Source organism: Octopus bimaculoides, chromosome 24 (assembly GCF_046866305.1).
Source record: "Octopus bimaculoides isolate indiv1 chromosome 24, ASM4686630v1, whole genome shotgun sequence".
Classification (NCBI taxonomy): Eukaryota; Metazoa; Mollusca; class Cephalopoda; order Octopoda; family Octopodidae; genus Octopus; species Octopus bimaculoides.
This window is the reverse complement of record NC_142951.1, coordinates 23,794,391-23,811,890: the sequence shown is the minus strand read 5'-3', so window position 1 is coordinate 23,811,890 and position 17,500 is coordinate 23,794,391. Positions and strand designations below refer to the sequence as shown.

The window sequence follows — 17,500 nt, the reverse complement described above, 5'->3', positions numbered from 1 at the left end:
GAATGTGTGTGTATATGTATAGATATTTACACATGTAATTGTATATATTCAAGGGGGTGCTGAAAAGTTCCTGTCTTTGGGTAAAAGAAAATACAGGAGGATCAGTTAATTAAGATTTTATTCAACATATTCCCCTCTCAGATTCACACACTTATTTCAGTGGTCTTTCAGTTTTTCTAAGCCCTGTAAAAGAAGTTGGAAGGTTAAGCCTCCAGCCAGGCCTTTCATGATACCCTTAAAGCCAGGAACTTTTCAGCACCCCTTCATATATAAAGATATATACATATATATATATATATATATATATATATATGTGTGTGTGTGTGTGTATGTGTGTGTGTGTAGCAACTTCAACGGTCATGTTGGGCAACACACCAATGGATTTTATCGTGTACATGGTGGTTTTGGCTTTGGCACTAGAAATGAGGAGGGAACAAGGCTCCTGGAGTTCTGTGATGCAAATGATTTATTGGTTTGCAACACTAACTTCAGGAAATGAGCCAGCCGTCTAATTACTTATCAACCTGATGGGCACTCTAACAAGAAACGGGAATAGACAGATATTTATAAATGCAAATCCTTTCCCAGTGAGGAATGTACAACTCAACATAAGTTAGTGGAAAGTGACTTCAGACTTAGAGCTGGATGGACACAGATGCAAGTCAGTCTGGAAAAGAAAGTTATGGAAGATCAAAGACCCATCAAACAGTCAGAGGTTTAGAGATATTCTGATTAAAGTATTCGATGAGAAAGAGGAGCAGGTTATGATGCATAATGTAGAGGATGCCTGGAAGTTCTTACAAGACGACCTTCTGAAGGCTGCAGACCAAATCCGTGGCTAAGGCAACGTCCTACTAGATGGAGAGTGACCTGGTGGTGAAACAATGAAGTAGATAGAGCCTTACAAATGAAGAGACAGGCTTGGAAAGACTGGAGAGATGGAAGCAGCAAAGATTTGTATTGGGTAGCCAAGAGGAAGCTAGGTGACAGGTGCATCTAGCAAGGGCAGAAGCAGAAAGGATGAGGTTTGCAAATATCTTACTGCTTGAAGACCAGCATGAAGAGGTTTGCCAATATCATACAGCATGAAGATGAGGTGTTGCAGATTGTGAGACAGTTGTGCTGGACAGAATCAAGATGTGAGACAGAATTGTATATGTATGAATAATATGTTTGCACTCAGTAACTCTGAAAAGAAAGAAGTTTGGAAGTGCCACTGTGAAAGGCGATTAAATGAGGAGAATGAGTGGGAGAGGGGGAATCTCCCCTATGTGAACCCAACAGAGGGATCAGCTATTCATGTTGACAGCAGTATAATAGATAAGGCAACTAAGGATATGAAGACAGGGAAAGCCCCTGGTCTATCGGGAGTTACTGCTGAGATGCTTAAAATGTCTGGCAAAGTAGGATATGGTCTAGTCACCCATATTGTTAGTCAGATTATTCATCAAGGTGTCATCCCCAGTCAACTGCTACAAGGGTAAGGGAGATGCTTACGATAGAAGTAATTATAGAGGCATCAAGTTGCTGGACCATGTCATGAAAGTTATAGAAAGAGCTATAGCCCAATTAATTAGGAACAGAATCAGATTAGATGAAATGTTGTTTAACTTTGTGCCAGGGAGAAGCAGCACTGACATTATCTTTATAGTCAGACAACTGCAGGAAAAGTATTTGACTCAGAGTAAACCATTGTACTTGGCATTTGTTGACATGGAGAAAACCTTTGAGAGAGTACTCCACTGTATGATATGGTGGACTCTGAGGAATCTAGGGATAGATGAATGGCTTGTAGAAGCTATACAAGCCACGTGCAGAGGTTTTGTCAGTAAGGTGAAGGTTAACTATGACTATAGTGATGAATTTAGTGTACAGGTAGGCATTCATCAGAGCTGGGTTCTCAGTCCCCTCCTATTCAGCATCGTCCTCTGGGTTATAACAGAGGAATTCAAAACTGGCTGCCCCTGGGAACTGCTATATACTGACGATCTTGCTCTTTTAGCAGATTCTGTAACAGAACTAGAAAAGAAATTTCAGGTGTGTAAGCAAAACCTGAAATCAAAGGGCCTTAAGGTTAACTTAGCAAAGACTAAGGTTCCACTAAGTAAGAAAATGGACAGGACCCTTCCCCCATCAGGTAAATGGCCTTGCTCAATATGTGGGAAAGGTGTAGGCAGAAATTCCATATTATGTGCCCAGTGCAAGCTATGGACACACAAGAGGAGCAGTGGAATAATAGGAAGATTATCAGAGAAGGCAGTGTTTGTATGTGGAAGATGCACAGGAGCCATAAAAACTACAGATTCCCAAGAAATCAATTTCCTCAAATGTCCTGGAGGCTCTTTAAAGGTAGAGGATAATTTCTGTTACTTAAGGAACCTAAAAGGCAGTGGAGGAGGAAGCACAGAAAGTGTAATTGTTAGAATAAGAATAGAATGGAGAATATTTATTGAGCTTTTACTTTTGTTGACGTAGGAGTGGCTGTGTGGTAAGTAGCTTGCTTACCAACCACATGGTCCCGGGTTCAGTCCCACTGCGTGGCATCTTGGGCAAGTGTCTTCTACTATAGCCTCGGGCCGACCAAAGCCTTGTGAGTAGATTTGGTAGACGGAAACTGAAAGAAGCCCGTCGTATATATGTATATATATATATGTATGTATGTATGTGTTTGTGTGTCTGTGTTTGTCCCCCCAACATCGCTTGACAACCGATGCTGGTGTGTTTATGTCCCCGTAACTTAGCGGTTCGGCAAAAGAGACCGATAGAATAAGTACTAGGCTTCTAAAAGAATAAGTCCTGAGGTCGATTTGCTCGACTAAAGGCGGTGCTCCAGCATGGCCGCAGTTAAAAGACTGAAACAAGTAAAAGAGTAAAAGAGTAAACTAAAGGTCTTTCTCTCTCTCTGAGCAAAAGGAAGATTGTATGATGCATGTATACAAACAGCAATTCTACATGGTAGTGAGATTTAGGCTCTGAATGCAGAAGACATGCATGGGCTAGAGAAAAATGAAGCTAGTAGGATCCACAGGATGTGCAATGTCAGTGTACATGTATGACAGAGTGTTTGTGTACTGAGAGAAAAGTTGAGTATTGGAGGAATTAGATGCAGTATGTGAGAGAGAAGACTGCACTGGTTTGGCCACATGAAGACAAATGCATACAGAAGTGCCAGTCACTTAAAGTGGGTAGAACTCATAGAAGGAGATCCAGGAAGACATGGGACAAAATACTGAAGGCCAATCTCAAAACACTGAGCTGAGATGATGGGGTAGTGAGATGAATGGTGATATGCCGTGCTTGAAATGACCCGTCCATTTCAGCAGAATTGAGGTTCTATCAAGCCTTCCTCAACAATTCATCACCCATTCTTCTATCAATCTTCTGTTGAATTCTATTTCCTTCCTTTACACCCTCATCCTCTGCTGAAATGATATTCTCCACGTTCACCTCAATCCCAATTTTTAATCATTTGTTAAACTATTCTCCCTCTAATGCACTTGCCTACACATCCACATTTTCTCCTCTATTCTGTCTCTCTCCTTTACCTTGTACCTTGACCTCATATCTCTGTCTCTCACTCTCTCTCTCCCACTCTCACTCTCACTCTCCAAATAAATCTACCCCAGTACTCATTTTTGTTACTTTTTACCGAAACGCTAAGTTACAGGAATGTAAACATGTGAACACCTGTTGTCAAGCGGTGGCGAGGGGACAAACAAAGAAAGACACACACACACAAACATATATACTTACCTACACACACACACACAACGAGCCGTTCAGCTTCCGTTTACAAAATCCACTGACAAGGTTTTGGTTGGCCCGAGGCTATAGTAGAAGACACTTGCCCAAGATGCTACGCAGTGGGACTGAACCCGGAACCATGTAGTTGGGAAGCAAGCTTCTTACCACACAGTCACTACATTTCCCCTTTCTCTCCCTTGCAGAGAATAAGGTGTGATAGAAGGGATATCTCTCTGTGTGTTTCTAGCAAGTCGAGCGATCCTGTAGAAGCATCCTCATATACCGGCGCATGGATATTACAGTTATTGTAAGGGAAGTAACTCTGCTAATTTTAGTAGTCGATTACAATTACTAGTTATTTCCCTTACAACGCAATATTATCTTATCAAATATTACACCTTTACTTCGTTTTTGCATTTGGTTTGCAAGATTATGTGAATTCGTTTGAAACAAATTTTTGCTGTGTTTAGGGAGAGTAATTATATTATTTTCGTATTAGATTACACTTGCGTCGCACGTACATATATACACTCGTTTTGTGTGCGTATATGTGTATGTTTTTTATACATCATCGTTGCAAACGTTTACGTATACTCGTACATGGTGTGTGTGTGTGTGTGTGATCATTATCATCATCACCATCATCCTTTAACGTCAGCTTTCCATGCTGGCATGGGTTAGACAGTTTAACTGGAACTGGTAAGCCGGAGAGCTGCACCAGGTACCAGTCTGATTTGGCATGGTTTCTATGGCTGGATGCCCTTCCTAACGCCAACCACTCCAAGAGTATAATAAGTGCTTTCTACGTGCCACCAGCACGGGTACCATTTACATGACACTGACAACAGCCACAACTACGGTTTCACTTGGCTTGATGAGCCTTCTCAAGCACAGCATATCGCCAAGTTCTCGGTCACTTGTCTTCGCTTCGTTGAGGCCCAATATTCGAAGATCATGTTTCACCACCTCGTCCCATGTCTTCCAGGGTCTACCTCTTCCAAAGGTTCCCTCTATGATTAGTGATCGGCACTTCTTTACACAGCTGTTCTCGTCCGTACACATCAAATGACCATACCAGCGCATTCGTCTCTCTTGCACACATCTGATGCCTCTTATGCCCAGTTTTTCTCTCAAGACACTTACGCTCATGTGGACTGACATTGCACATCCAGTGAAGCATTTCTTTCAAGCCTTCGCATGTCCCCTGTCATCACAGTGCATGTTTCACTGCCATGGAGCATGGCTGTTCGCACACAGGCAATATACAGTCTACCTTTCATTCTTAGGGGGAGGCCTTTTGTTACCAACAGAGGTAGAAGCTATCTGAACTTTGCCTAGCTTATTCTTATTCTAGCAGTTACGCTCTCACGGCATCCACCTCCACTGCTGACTAGGTAACTCCTCTTGGCATTTGATGGCGTCTATTTTCTTTACATTTGTAGTGTTTATTGTACCTGTGCATCTGCCACACACAAAAACTATTCTCCTTGTTAAACTTCATTTGATATTGCTGCACCTCTTATGTGTCCATAGCTTGCATCAAGTACATCTTATGGAGTTTCTACATATGCCTTTTCTACATATCAAGTAGAGCCATCTACCTGAAGGGATTTGTGACTTATCTGCTTTCCTACTTACTAAGACTTTGATAGTACAGCCCTCACCAACCACTCAATAATCCCTAATTTCTACATTGACCACCACATAGAGAGTGGGGGGAACCTATCAAAAGCTTACTCTATGTCAACAAAAGCCAAGAACAGGAGTTTACTTTTGGTTAGGTACTTCTCCTGCAGCTGCTTTACCAGGAATATAGCGTCATACTTACATAAGGGTTTGTATATATTATATGTGTGTCTATACATATATATATCAAAATAAGCAACAAGGATATCCAGAGGTAATGCAGTGCGATCGCTTCATGCAACTCCATTTAATTGAACAAAGCAATCACTACATCAATTTAAAATGCAAAGCAATCCTCAGCTGCACAAAGACATAGAATTTAATTAAATAACTTCTTAAACCTATAATATAACCCTTAGTTTATATAAAGAAAGATTAGTATAAAATATGAATGTTCTATAACTTAAATATTCCTTTAGCCGATACCGGACGTCAGTCTTTTATTGATATTAGCTAAATATGTAAATATATAATTTTTAGTCTAATATATTTTGAATTATTATACTTTTGCTATAAATCTTCTCTATTGGTGTTAATAAGCTACATATACTTTACCTTAGTATTAGTAATTAGACTATTTTATTCTTTTCCTATGGTTTTCTGCTCTACTTGATTATTTTATTTAATTTCTTTATTTTATAATTAGCCTTTATTTCTTCATAAAATTAAGCTAATCTTTGTATCTCTATAAATTCATACTTAGTTTATATAAGGCTATACTGGTATATTCATTACTTATAAAAAAATTGCTTAGATTATAATTTTATTAATATATAATTAGAATGTTCTTTTACCTCAATACTCCTTTATTAATACCAGTATATACCAATTAATCAATATTCACAGATACCATCTGATGAGTTAGTATTTAAGTGTACAATATGTATAAATATTAAACTATTTCTGGATAATTTCTTTTCCTCCCTCTATCGTGGTAAAAGTTTGGTATATACTCAAAAGTATCCATAAATTTCTATCCTTTTGTTAAAATATTCTTCTTAATAACCCTCTGAATAGCCCTAAACTTTAACTGATTACTATATAGCAACATTGTTTAAAACATTTAACTATAGTACTACATGATAAGACTTCCCCTGTTTCATTATCAATGGTCTGCTAGTGGGCAACCCTCTTAGTTGTCAGCTAACATCTTGTTTTAAGTTTTCCTTTACCAAACCTCATGATATTGCTTATCCGGGAAGGCCTTGAAATCAATGTTACCATCTGGGGACTATCTCTGACCCAGTGATAATAAAAATACTCAAATGAGGTCTGCAACCAAATAACTTTACTCAAAATAACACTTTGCAACTGAATTAGTGGAGGCAAAGACGCCTCTCCTTTACTTGAAGATTTATGCACCACATTGCAGAAACCACAATCTAAGCAAACTCTTACACTGTTTTACCATTGAATTACAAATAACGCTCATCTTGTATGCTCGAGTGACTCTACATCTTCCAAGAGTACAATTGTATTCGTCTTGGCTTAGGAAAAATGACTAAATTGTGGGGTTTAAGCCTCCATTAAGGGGTCTTACTAACTCCTAAGAAGTTGAAATTTTAGAAATATTACTTCATTTGTGTCTAATATCTATGGTTAAAATTTCAACAACAGCAAAAATATATGAATTTTCATGGGAGTTATGGCCTCATTTATGCCCCTTCACTTTCAAACATATACTGCATTACATCTGTCCTTATGCATAGAATATAATTTCCAAATTTCATAAAGATCCATTCAGTACTTTTGACCTAGTTTTGGATCATAGAAAATGACTAAAATTTGGGAGTTAAGGCCCCCATTAGTGGGGTCATAGAATCATCATGAGAAGTGGAAACTTTGGGAATACTTCTTGATATGTGTCAATTACCTATGGTTGAAATTTCATTAACATCGGAAATTTATGAATTTTCATGAGGGTGGGTTCTGCCTCCTTTAAGCCACCTCAAATTCAAACCAAACATACTGCATTATACCCACCCTTATTCATTGAATCTAAGTTCCAAATATCATAAGGATCCATTCAGTAATTTTGGCCCATGAAATTGTATGAAACATACAGCATTACCCTACTCCCTAGGCTTGGATTTTGTGTTCCAAATTTCATTAGGATCGGTGCAGTAGTTTTCGAATCTATAAGTAACACACGAATACTCATAAATACATTGACTTTTATATAATAGATATAAATATGCACATAAACATACATGTGTGTGTGTGTGTGTGTGTTATATATACACAGAAAGACAGATTGATAGATACAATTGAATGGGCAAACAAAATATGAGACTGCCTTGAAAAATGTTTTGCCGAATTATATATACATGTATATATATACATCTATATATATACACCTATACATATATATACATATACATGTAGATCTATACATATACATATCTCTCTCTCTCTCTCTATATATATATATATATATATATATATATATATATATATATATATATATATATATATATATATATATATATATATATATATATATATATATATATATATATATATATATATATATATATATATATATATATATATATATATATATATATATATTGTAGATATATACATACATGTATATTGTAGATATATACATACATGTATGTATGTATGTATGTATGTATGTATGTATGTATGCTTGTATATATGTGAGATGATAGTTTCACTATTAATACTGAAACTTTTAAAGTGAAAGTATCTGACATTACAATAGAGAGATGTTATTGTTGCACTTTTGACACGTAATACTGAAACAGTGGAAGAGATAAGAGATTGCACTGGGCTCGCATTAGGCAAGAAGTTGAAAAGGTTTTTGGCCCATGACACTGCATGAACCCTAAGTAAGGCATGTGTAAAATTTGAATGAAATGGGTTGGGTAGTTCTCGAGTTTTACGGATTAATAGACAGACAGACAGACAGACAAACAGACACACACAAATAGACACACACACACACATTCTCATATATAGATAGATAGATAGATAGATAGATAGATAGATAATCCTTTCTTCCCTTGCCTGTCTTAATATAATAGCATTCAGATAATTAATGAGCCAGTTGTGAACTGAGTCAATAAGTACTAGGCTTACAAGGAATAAGTCCTGGGGTCGATTTGCTCGACAAAAGGCGGTGCTCCAGCATGGCCGCAGTCAAGTGACTGAAACAAGTAAAAGAATATATATATATATATATATATATATATATATATATATATATATATAAAATATTTCAATACAAATGTATTAATATCCAGCAAAATAAAGCCCCGGTGCCTTGTTGTACCACTCATCTGAATTTTTATATATATATATATATATATATATATATATATGAAGAGAGAGAGAGAGGGGTAGGGTTAACACCCAGCGTTTTGAGAGAGTTAACACCCATGCTTCATGCAGCGTACTGCCGAACAAGCAAAACACATAAATTGAATGTGTGATTGATAATGCACTTACAAACACACATGAATGTATCTATTTGTAAAACACGTACATGTATACATGCATATATATATATATATATATATATATATATATATATATATATATATATATATATATATAGAGAGAGAGAGAGAGAGAGAGAGAGAGAGAGAGAGAGAGAGAGAGAGAGAGAGAGAGAGAGAGAAACAGACCGACAGAGAGAGAGAGTGAGAGAATAAGCTGATAGAGACTTGACGGGAAATAATCTGAACAACACCAATTTCCTCATTAAAAAGTTTCCCTTTTTGGCTTCGGGATAGAAAACCCGTTAAGTACAAATTTATAAGTATTAAAGAAGAAATGATTATCTTTGAATGAATTGAATATAGTACTTCACCTTCAATGCTTGAATTTAGACATCTTGTTCATGAAATATACGAGGATCATGTAAAATTGATATGACGGTGAGCTATGAGCAGACGAGAAATTCTTTTGAAAATTATCGTCTGCTCCAAACTGGAGAAAAGGAGTCATTCGGCTTTTTCCGGATAACTTCGACTTAACGTTCTTTGTGAAATAACTGAGTGTACGCGAGAGAGAGAGAGGGGAGAGAGAGAGAGGGGAGAGAGAGAGAGAGAGAGGAGAGAGAGAGAGAGGGTTGAAGACAGAGAGAGAGAGAGAGGGTTGAAGACAGAGAGACAGAGAGAGAGGAGAAGACAGAGAGACAGAGAGGAGAGAGAGAGGGGAAGACAGAGAGACAGAGAGCTGAGAGAGAGAGAGAGAGAGAGAGAGAGAGAGGTGGGAAGAGAGATATGGAAGACAAATTGAGAAGAAAGATATTGTAACAAAATGTCGCAAACAGGAAAATAGAAAAGAATATGAAAAGGAGAGAAGGAAGGAAAGAGTTTAACTTTTCATCCTCAATATGTGTGTGTTTATGTGTCTGCTACTTTCGTACATTGCATGTGTGTGTGTGTGTGTGTGTGTGTGTGTGAGTGTACATACACACACACGAATATATATTAATTAATTATCATCTGTCATGATTTAGATTTAGTCGTTTGCTGGTTGCGTCTATGTATAAAAGTGTGTGGGGAAAGAGAGTGAGATAGAGACAGAGACACAGAGAAAATAAACAGAGTGAGAGACTGGACGGGAAAGAGTCTGAACAACACCGATTTCCTCATTAAAAAATCTCCCTTTTTGGCTCGGGATAGATAACACGTTAAGTACAAATTTATAGGTATTAAAGAAGAAATAAATATCTTTGAATGAAATGAATATGGTACTTCACCTTCAATGCTTGAATTTAGACATCTTCATGAAATATACGAGGATCATGTAAAATTGATATGACGGTGAGCAATTAACAGACGAGAAATTCTTTTGAAAATTATCGTCTGCTCCAAACTGGAGAAAAGGAGTAATTCGGCTTTTTCCGGATAACTTCGGTTTAACGTTCTCTGTGAAGTAACTGAGTGTACGTTACAGAAAGAGAGGAGGAGGGAGAGAGAGGGGGGAGAGAGAGAGGGGGAGAGAGAGAGGGGGAGAGAGAGAGGGAGAGAGAGAGAGGGAGAGAGAGAGAGAGGTGGGAAGAGAGAGGGGCAGAGAGAGAGGGGAAGAGAGATATGGAAGACAAAAAAGAGTGGAACTTTTAGGATTTGTAGAGGTTTAAATTTTTGAGAGAAAAGAAATTTTTGCCTAATCGTTTGAATTCCCGTGTTATATGGGGTACTTAAACCAAAATTCCGCCGAAATTTGACTGCTATTTCCAACAGGTAGAGCAACCATGTGCAGTATACGTGTAATGGGAAGTAACGTTATTAATTGTTGAATGCCATTACAGTAACAAATACAAAAGGGTTTTTTTCCCTATATTTTGCAGTATTTAATTATGTTTCTTAGCGTTCTGAGTTCAAACCTCGTTGATATCGAATTTGCTTTTGATAACATAATTGCAGGTCAACTTCAGAGGTTCATCAATGCCATAGCCCTATATCTCCTCACAACACCTTCAGACGCGCACGTTTAAAAATGCGTCGCCTTCTATGAGAATGCAAAAATATAAATCTTATTTCTTTATTGCCTACAAGGAGCTAAACATAGAGGGTACGGATCTATTTTAAAACGGGGGCCACAGTTTTCATTAATGTTTTACGTAGTGTTTTTGGTACCGAAAGACTTTCAAACTTCGTATACTTATCTATTTTGTGTTATAGAACAGAAAAATATTTTTGTATTCGAATTTATTTCATGTAAAAAATTGTCTTATTTCGATAATTTCAACCAATCACTGACAAGTATTCAGTTGTTTACATTTACTCCTTTGGCTGATTAATAGATGTAAAGCGTATTTAATCTCCATACCTTCGTTTTATTTGCTTTTTTCATTTTAAATTTGCTTTAACCCTAACCCCAACCCTAGGGTTAGGGTTAATTGTTTCAGAATCGTTTGTTTATGTAGTCGGCACTTAATGTATATCGGCTGAATGGACGTCAGTGATTGGTTGAAATTACAGAAATACGACAACTTTAACATGGAATATCTTAGGGATTTCTTTTTTTTAAAGAAGACTAAGAGAAAAAGATGTTTTATATGACACATTCTACCAGTGTTCCAAGTTTCAAAGTGTTTCGTTAATGAAAAATGTGGCCCCCGTTTTAAAAAAGATCCGAGGGGACAAACAAGGACAGACAAAGGGATTAAGTCGATTACATCGACCCCAGTGCGTAACTGGTACTTAATTTATCGACACCGAAAGGATGAAAGGCAAAGTCGACCTCGGCGGAATTTGAACTCAGAACGTAGTGGCAGACGAAATACCGCTAAGCATTTCGCCCGGCATGCTAACGATTCTGCCAGCTCGCCGCCTTGCACAATACAAAAATATAAATCTATTCAACTTATATATAGTAGTCTTACAGGATTTGTTAATAGACCACATGATAGTTATCTCCCCTGGAAAATACTACCGCAAATATATAAAGTTGATTTCAAATATAAAAATTAAATCATTATAACTTTAGCATAAAATTTACAATAATTATTGGGAATAAATTTTTCTCTTTCCGAAAATATCTCCAAGAAAATACCGGAACGTTTGGAAAAACGTCCCAATTATCATCGATGACTTAGAACACAAGGGAGATAATTCCATAAAATTTATAAGATTAAGAAATTATATATGTTAATAAGTTAAAGAAGTGATTTTTAAAATTCTCAATCGCAGAATAATGCTAATAATATAGCCTGAACAGGATAAACTACCCCTATTTTGCACAGAAAAGTGTAGGTGGCTAGCTACATTATTAGCATTATTCTGCGATTGAGAATTTAAAAAATCACTTCTTTAACTTTCTAAGACATCTCAACGCTTCTAAAGGCAAACTTCGTTTGTTTGTTTACGTTTGTCGTAATTTGAATTTAACATATGTCAATATTTTTCGTGTTCTTAAAACACTTACACAATTATACTTCTATCAATATGTAGCATGCTAGAAAATGTTATTTTAGTATTTGCAATATTCTTCAAGTTCTAAATTCATGCACACACAGTAGTGTAGGCTAAGATTGGATTGAAAGCAGTATTTAACATGAACTCTTACCTGCCTACGGCTCTTCGACTCAAACTTGGTAAAATTCAAAATCCACTGGTGTAGGAATTCCAAGTACCTTACAGGTAAACTCACACACATTTCATATATATATATATATATAAATAAGGTACAGAGACCCCCTTTCGGTCATGAATGACCATAAGATTGCACCAAGAAAGTTCTCCTGCCGATCATATTTACGAGGAATGATCGCATGTAACATGCTGCAAAATATCTGGTTCGAGCAGCTGCTTTCTCTCTCTTGGAGGTCTTCTCCATAGTTCAGTTCAAGAGAGCGGAAATGAAACACCCTATTATCTGAGCAGAATTGTTGTTAGCAAGATTATCCTTTGTTTTTGTCTATTGCTCTCAGAAAAGACAGCTCACGATATTAGTTGTTTCAAAATCGCTCAATTTACACACAAAGTATCTTAATTCATTTTTGTCAATGACTTGTACTCTTGGATCACTTATGACCTGCTTTGAGCACAAAGTAAGTAATCCCTATTTCCGTTAGTGTCGTGAGCATTTAGGGAGGGGGAGATTAATCTTAAATTATATGAACCCATTGCGTGCCATGACCCCATTTGGGGGTCTGCTAAAAAAAAGTCTCACCACCGGTTGTTCGAGGTGTTTTTAACAATATTTGTAGTTGTCACCATTAGCTCTAGCTATGGCTAATTCTAGAGGACATTTTGTCATAAATCGCAATTTTTGAACTACAAAATTGACTGTTTCGAAAACATTGTTTTGCATCTCCCATTTATCCCATTCATTCATATTTCATACACATTCGCATTTGATACTATAGTTTCAGAAAAACTAAAATGTTTATTATTGCAATTGAACAGAAAAGGATAAACATGCTTTTTTTTCAGCGTTCTCCATTTGGGACTTATTGAAAAATTTATCATTATCTCCAAAATAATTCACATATGAGGAAAATTTAAATACTATATACTATTTTAACTCCTAAGACACCTGGTAAAACCAAAAAATATGAATAAAAAAATTTGGCAGTTAATGGGTTAAGGTGAGAGTAGTGATAAAGCCAAAAAGTACTTTCTCAGATACAATCAATATTTACTACTTATTCGAAATATATATGTACACGTGTGGTGTATATTGGTTTCAAGTCGGATTAAATCGACCTCAATGCTCAAATGGTACTTATTTTATCGACCCCGAAAAGTTGAAAGGCGAAGTCGACCCCAGCAGAATTTGAACACGGAACATAAAGACGGACAAAATACCTCTAGGCATTTTTGCCGGTATGCTAACAATTCTGAAGCTCGCCGCCTTAATATGGCATAGATTGACAATTAAAATATTCATGTCTATATATTACAGTTTATATAATCTTCGGTTATACGTATTGTAATTAAAATACATAAATAGCCTCATCTTCATTCACTGGGTATATTTACAGTGTTTACAATCTACACTAAGTTTCAAAAGTGATTTAATCCTGAGTAAGTGCACATGATATCTGACTGGAATTAAACAAAACGTATTTGGGGAATTACTGTTAAAAATGATTATAATTTTCCACATTATTAACCTCGCTATTAGAATATAGATTTATGGGATACCTATTTTACTCGGTCGGAAATCTCGGTCATTCGAAGATTAAGAAATCTTATTTTCATAATTGAATATTATTGGGAATTGTCTAAAACAGTTAAAATATTTTGTGTATTGTAGGAGTATAAGCAATTTAACAACAAAATCATATATAGATCCTGCTAGAGAACCAATGATCACACTTGGTAATTTCACGTAAATATTAAGATGGAATTTTTTCGATTGTTTGTAAACATCCTTGCTCCAATTCTCCTTATAAGTTCTAGTCGATTTATATTCTAGCTAAGTGACTAACTGCGATTTACAATAGGGGTACATGAGAGTCTATCTCAATCGTCATCAGCTGCAAAAAAAAAAAAAGCGAGTAATCACGGGTTAGTAACCGCAAAGTTCTTGTCATCATGAGCAGCTCGCCTTACTGGGGTGTCAGGTGATACCCGTAAAGGTGCTTGGCTTTTCCAACGCCTTAGCCTCACCATCGCTCGTGATAATGCTGCGAGCGTGGCTTGCTTTAGTAGGTTCTGTTGCACCTTGAGGTGTGCGACCAACTGAAGCACTTAGTACTGCTTTGATGTATTTTTCTTTGTCTTTCTTTTGTATTGTATATATATATATATAATAATACGACTCTTAAAGGGATACATTCAAGACTGATTCTTTTCATTAACTTATTGCTCGTAAATACTGGACGTAGCTTCAACTAATTTCCAATTGGTTATTGAGCAACGTCAGTGAATAAATGCTTCGATTAGGCAAAAATGTACATAGAGAGGTTCCTAAGAAGTTACCACACCAACACACAAATACACGTGCGTTTGTGGGAGAGTATGTACATATCTTCTTGACAGTGTGTATAAATCATAATGGTTTAGTGGTTAAAGATACTATTAGGCTTCACTTCAACTTTATTGTTATTATTCTTATTTGTGTTAGATCAAAAATAAAGGTTCCTAGCTTGAATTGAATCCTATCTAGAAACATTTGCATGTGTACGCGCGCGCAAGTACAGGAATGGTTGTGCGGTTAGAAAATTTGCTTCTCAACTAAGCGGTTTAGGGTTCAGTTCCACAGTGCAATACCTTGAGTAAGTACCTTCTACTATAGCCCCAGGTTGATTAAAGCCTTGTGAGTGAATTTGACAGACAGAAAGTGAAAAATCCCATTTTGTGTGTGTACGTATGTGTGTACCCACATGCACATTTGTACTTCAACGAAAATAAAAATCACCTAAAGATGGCAATATTGTTATCGTTTTTTGTCAAAGGGTCATCTCTTAGTTTTGTGCCTTTGAGGCAGACAATAATTTAGTCCCAAAAGTTATAATCCATTTTATCAACCCTGAAAGGGATGAAAGCAGGAACGAACTGAGCCGTCGGTCAATCGACACTGCCTGAGGGCCCCGCACTCTACTAAAACACACATTCAAAGGGGCCCGGTAAACATTTATGTCCGAAATTGTCTCAGTGCTTCTCTAGTACTTTATCTTAACCTCTAGAGCGATGAAAAACTAAGTTAACCTTGGTAGGATTTGAGCTCAGAATGTAAACAGTTGAAATACCATAAAGCATTTTATCTTGCCAATCCACTGCTGCTGGCATCATGGAAGGAATAAAAAAGGAAAACTAGTGCATCTGTTTTCACCTAATAGTGTTTAAGCAGAGTTAAAGAAGACAGTTGAGTAAAACCACCAGATGTTATTATGGAAGTGTTGCATAAGGGAAATCAGTTTTCAACAACATGAGTGTGCTGCTAATTGTAATATATATATATATATATACACACACACAGGGTGGGGGCAGAGAGGATGGACGTTTTTGAAATGGCTATTACTCAACCCCAGGGGGAGGGACATATGTCCCACAGGTACCATTCGGTCTGTGGTGTTTTAGCATTTCCTTTTGTCTTTTCAGGTGTGTGTATATATATATATATATACACACATACATCCTAGCAAACAACAGCGTTGTATTTGATATAACTGTCACGATAGGAAAATATGAGAAGAGTTTGTGTGTGTGTGTGGTCGTGAGAGAGAGAGAGAGTTTTGAGACACAATACCCAACCAGAGCCATGCTCCTGGCAGAACATAAAACCCTTTGAGTATTTCCATCACTCTATCAAATGTAATATTTATTAATTCATGTTGTTCAGGATTAATCATGCATTATCTTGTAGCTTTGAGATCTTGATGAGATTACTGTTTATATTTAGAATGACATTGTAGGATTGGTGTGAGAGGTCAGATCTGGATGGCTAGAATGTAAAATAGGCAGAAGATTTTGTTCGGATATGGCTGCTTTAAATGATAATGGGTTAACCTTTTCTTCAATCATGGTGCTTATGAAACAAACTACCTTTGTCATATTTGGGGATGGTTACCCCCCCCCCCCCCACTCCAATTAACCATATGCACTATATACTCGTTCATCACTTCAGCTTTGTTATCATTTTTATTTTAGTATCCTTTGTCTGAAATCTTTTGTCACACACCCTGTGACCTCTTCAGCAACTCTCCATCCCATGTGTTTCCTCCTATTCTGTTTAATCCATTCTGTCTTTCTGTCATATGCATTGTTATCTGTGGATTTGTTTGCATCTGTATTGTGTGTGTGTGTGTGTGTGTGTGTGGAAGCATATGCGTATAGTGTGTTTTGGGTGCATGTATATGGGTTTGCTTACTATGCTGTACCCGTGTTTTATTCATTTGTTTTTTTTTTATACGGTTATTTACTAATTTCCTTCTCTTTCCATCTTAAGTATGTGTGGTGTGTGTACGTGTGTGTATGTATATAGGTTTATGTATTCTACTGTGCCTGTGCCCTTTTTTTTTCCTTCTGCCTTTAGTTGTCCTCCACCACACTACACAACATGACAAAGACAGAATGAGAGAAGGAAAAAGAAAAAAAAAAAGACCATCCCCAAATTAACAATATGTTTCAACACATGATTTCACATCAGGAATCATGCAAAAATACATAAACATACTTTTGTGCTACAATTCATGTTGAAAAACAATTCATTAGGAGGATTTGATTGAAAAAAAAAAAAAGTTAACTTTGTCATTATTAAAATTGGTCTTTGTAATGCAACAAAAAGTTTCTAATCTAAAATTGACAGAGGGTTTTGGTTTAAAGATGGATGCTTTAAAAGAAGCAGGTATTATATTGTTGAACCAGGGAGATGGGGGGAGGGACACCTGAGGAAGGTTGATAAGGAAATGATTAAATCACATGGTCTCAGTATATATTAGGTGGTCAAATAAACACAACATAATCTGGCTTTGACTCTGTGCTTTTACATAGACAATCACTTGAACAATGCATTATGCATAAAGGCAACATATCCAAAAGTGTACAACACCTGAAAGCTGATGTAAAGCAATCTGTGAGTCGCTATGATTACTTTGTTGACCATCTTGGATCTAAGATGTAGATTTGTTGCTTAGCTC

The 17,500-nt window shown here is 36.6% G+C and overlaps 1 long non-coding RNA gene across 1 annotated transcript in view; it reads right to left on the bottom strand.

The window, feature by feature from the left end:
- Window positions 1-17,101, bottom strand: part of LOC128250819 (uncharacterized) — a 482,529-nt gene extending 465,428 nt beyond the window's left edge. Inside the window, exon 1 of the long non-coding RNA XR_008266801.2 lies at window positions 12,478-17,101. This is a non-coding gene — a long non-coding RNA (uncharacterized LOC128250819). The remainder of the gene's footprint in view (window positions 1-12,477) is intronic.
- Window positions 17,102-17,500: the final 399 nt, after the last annotated feature.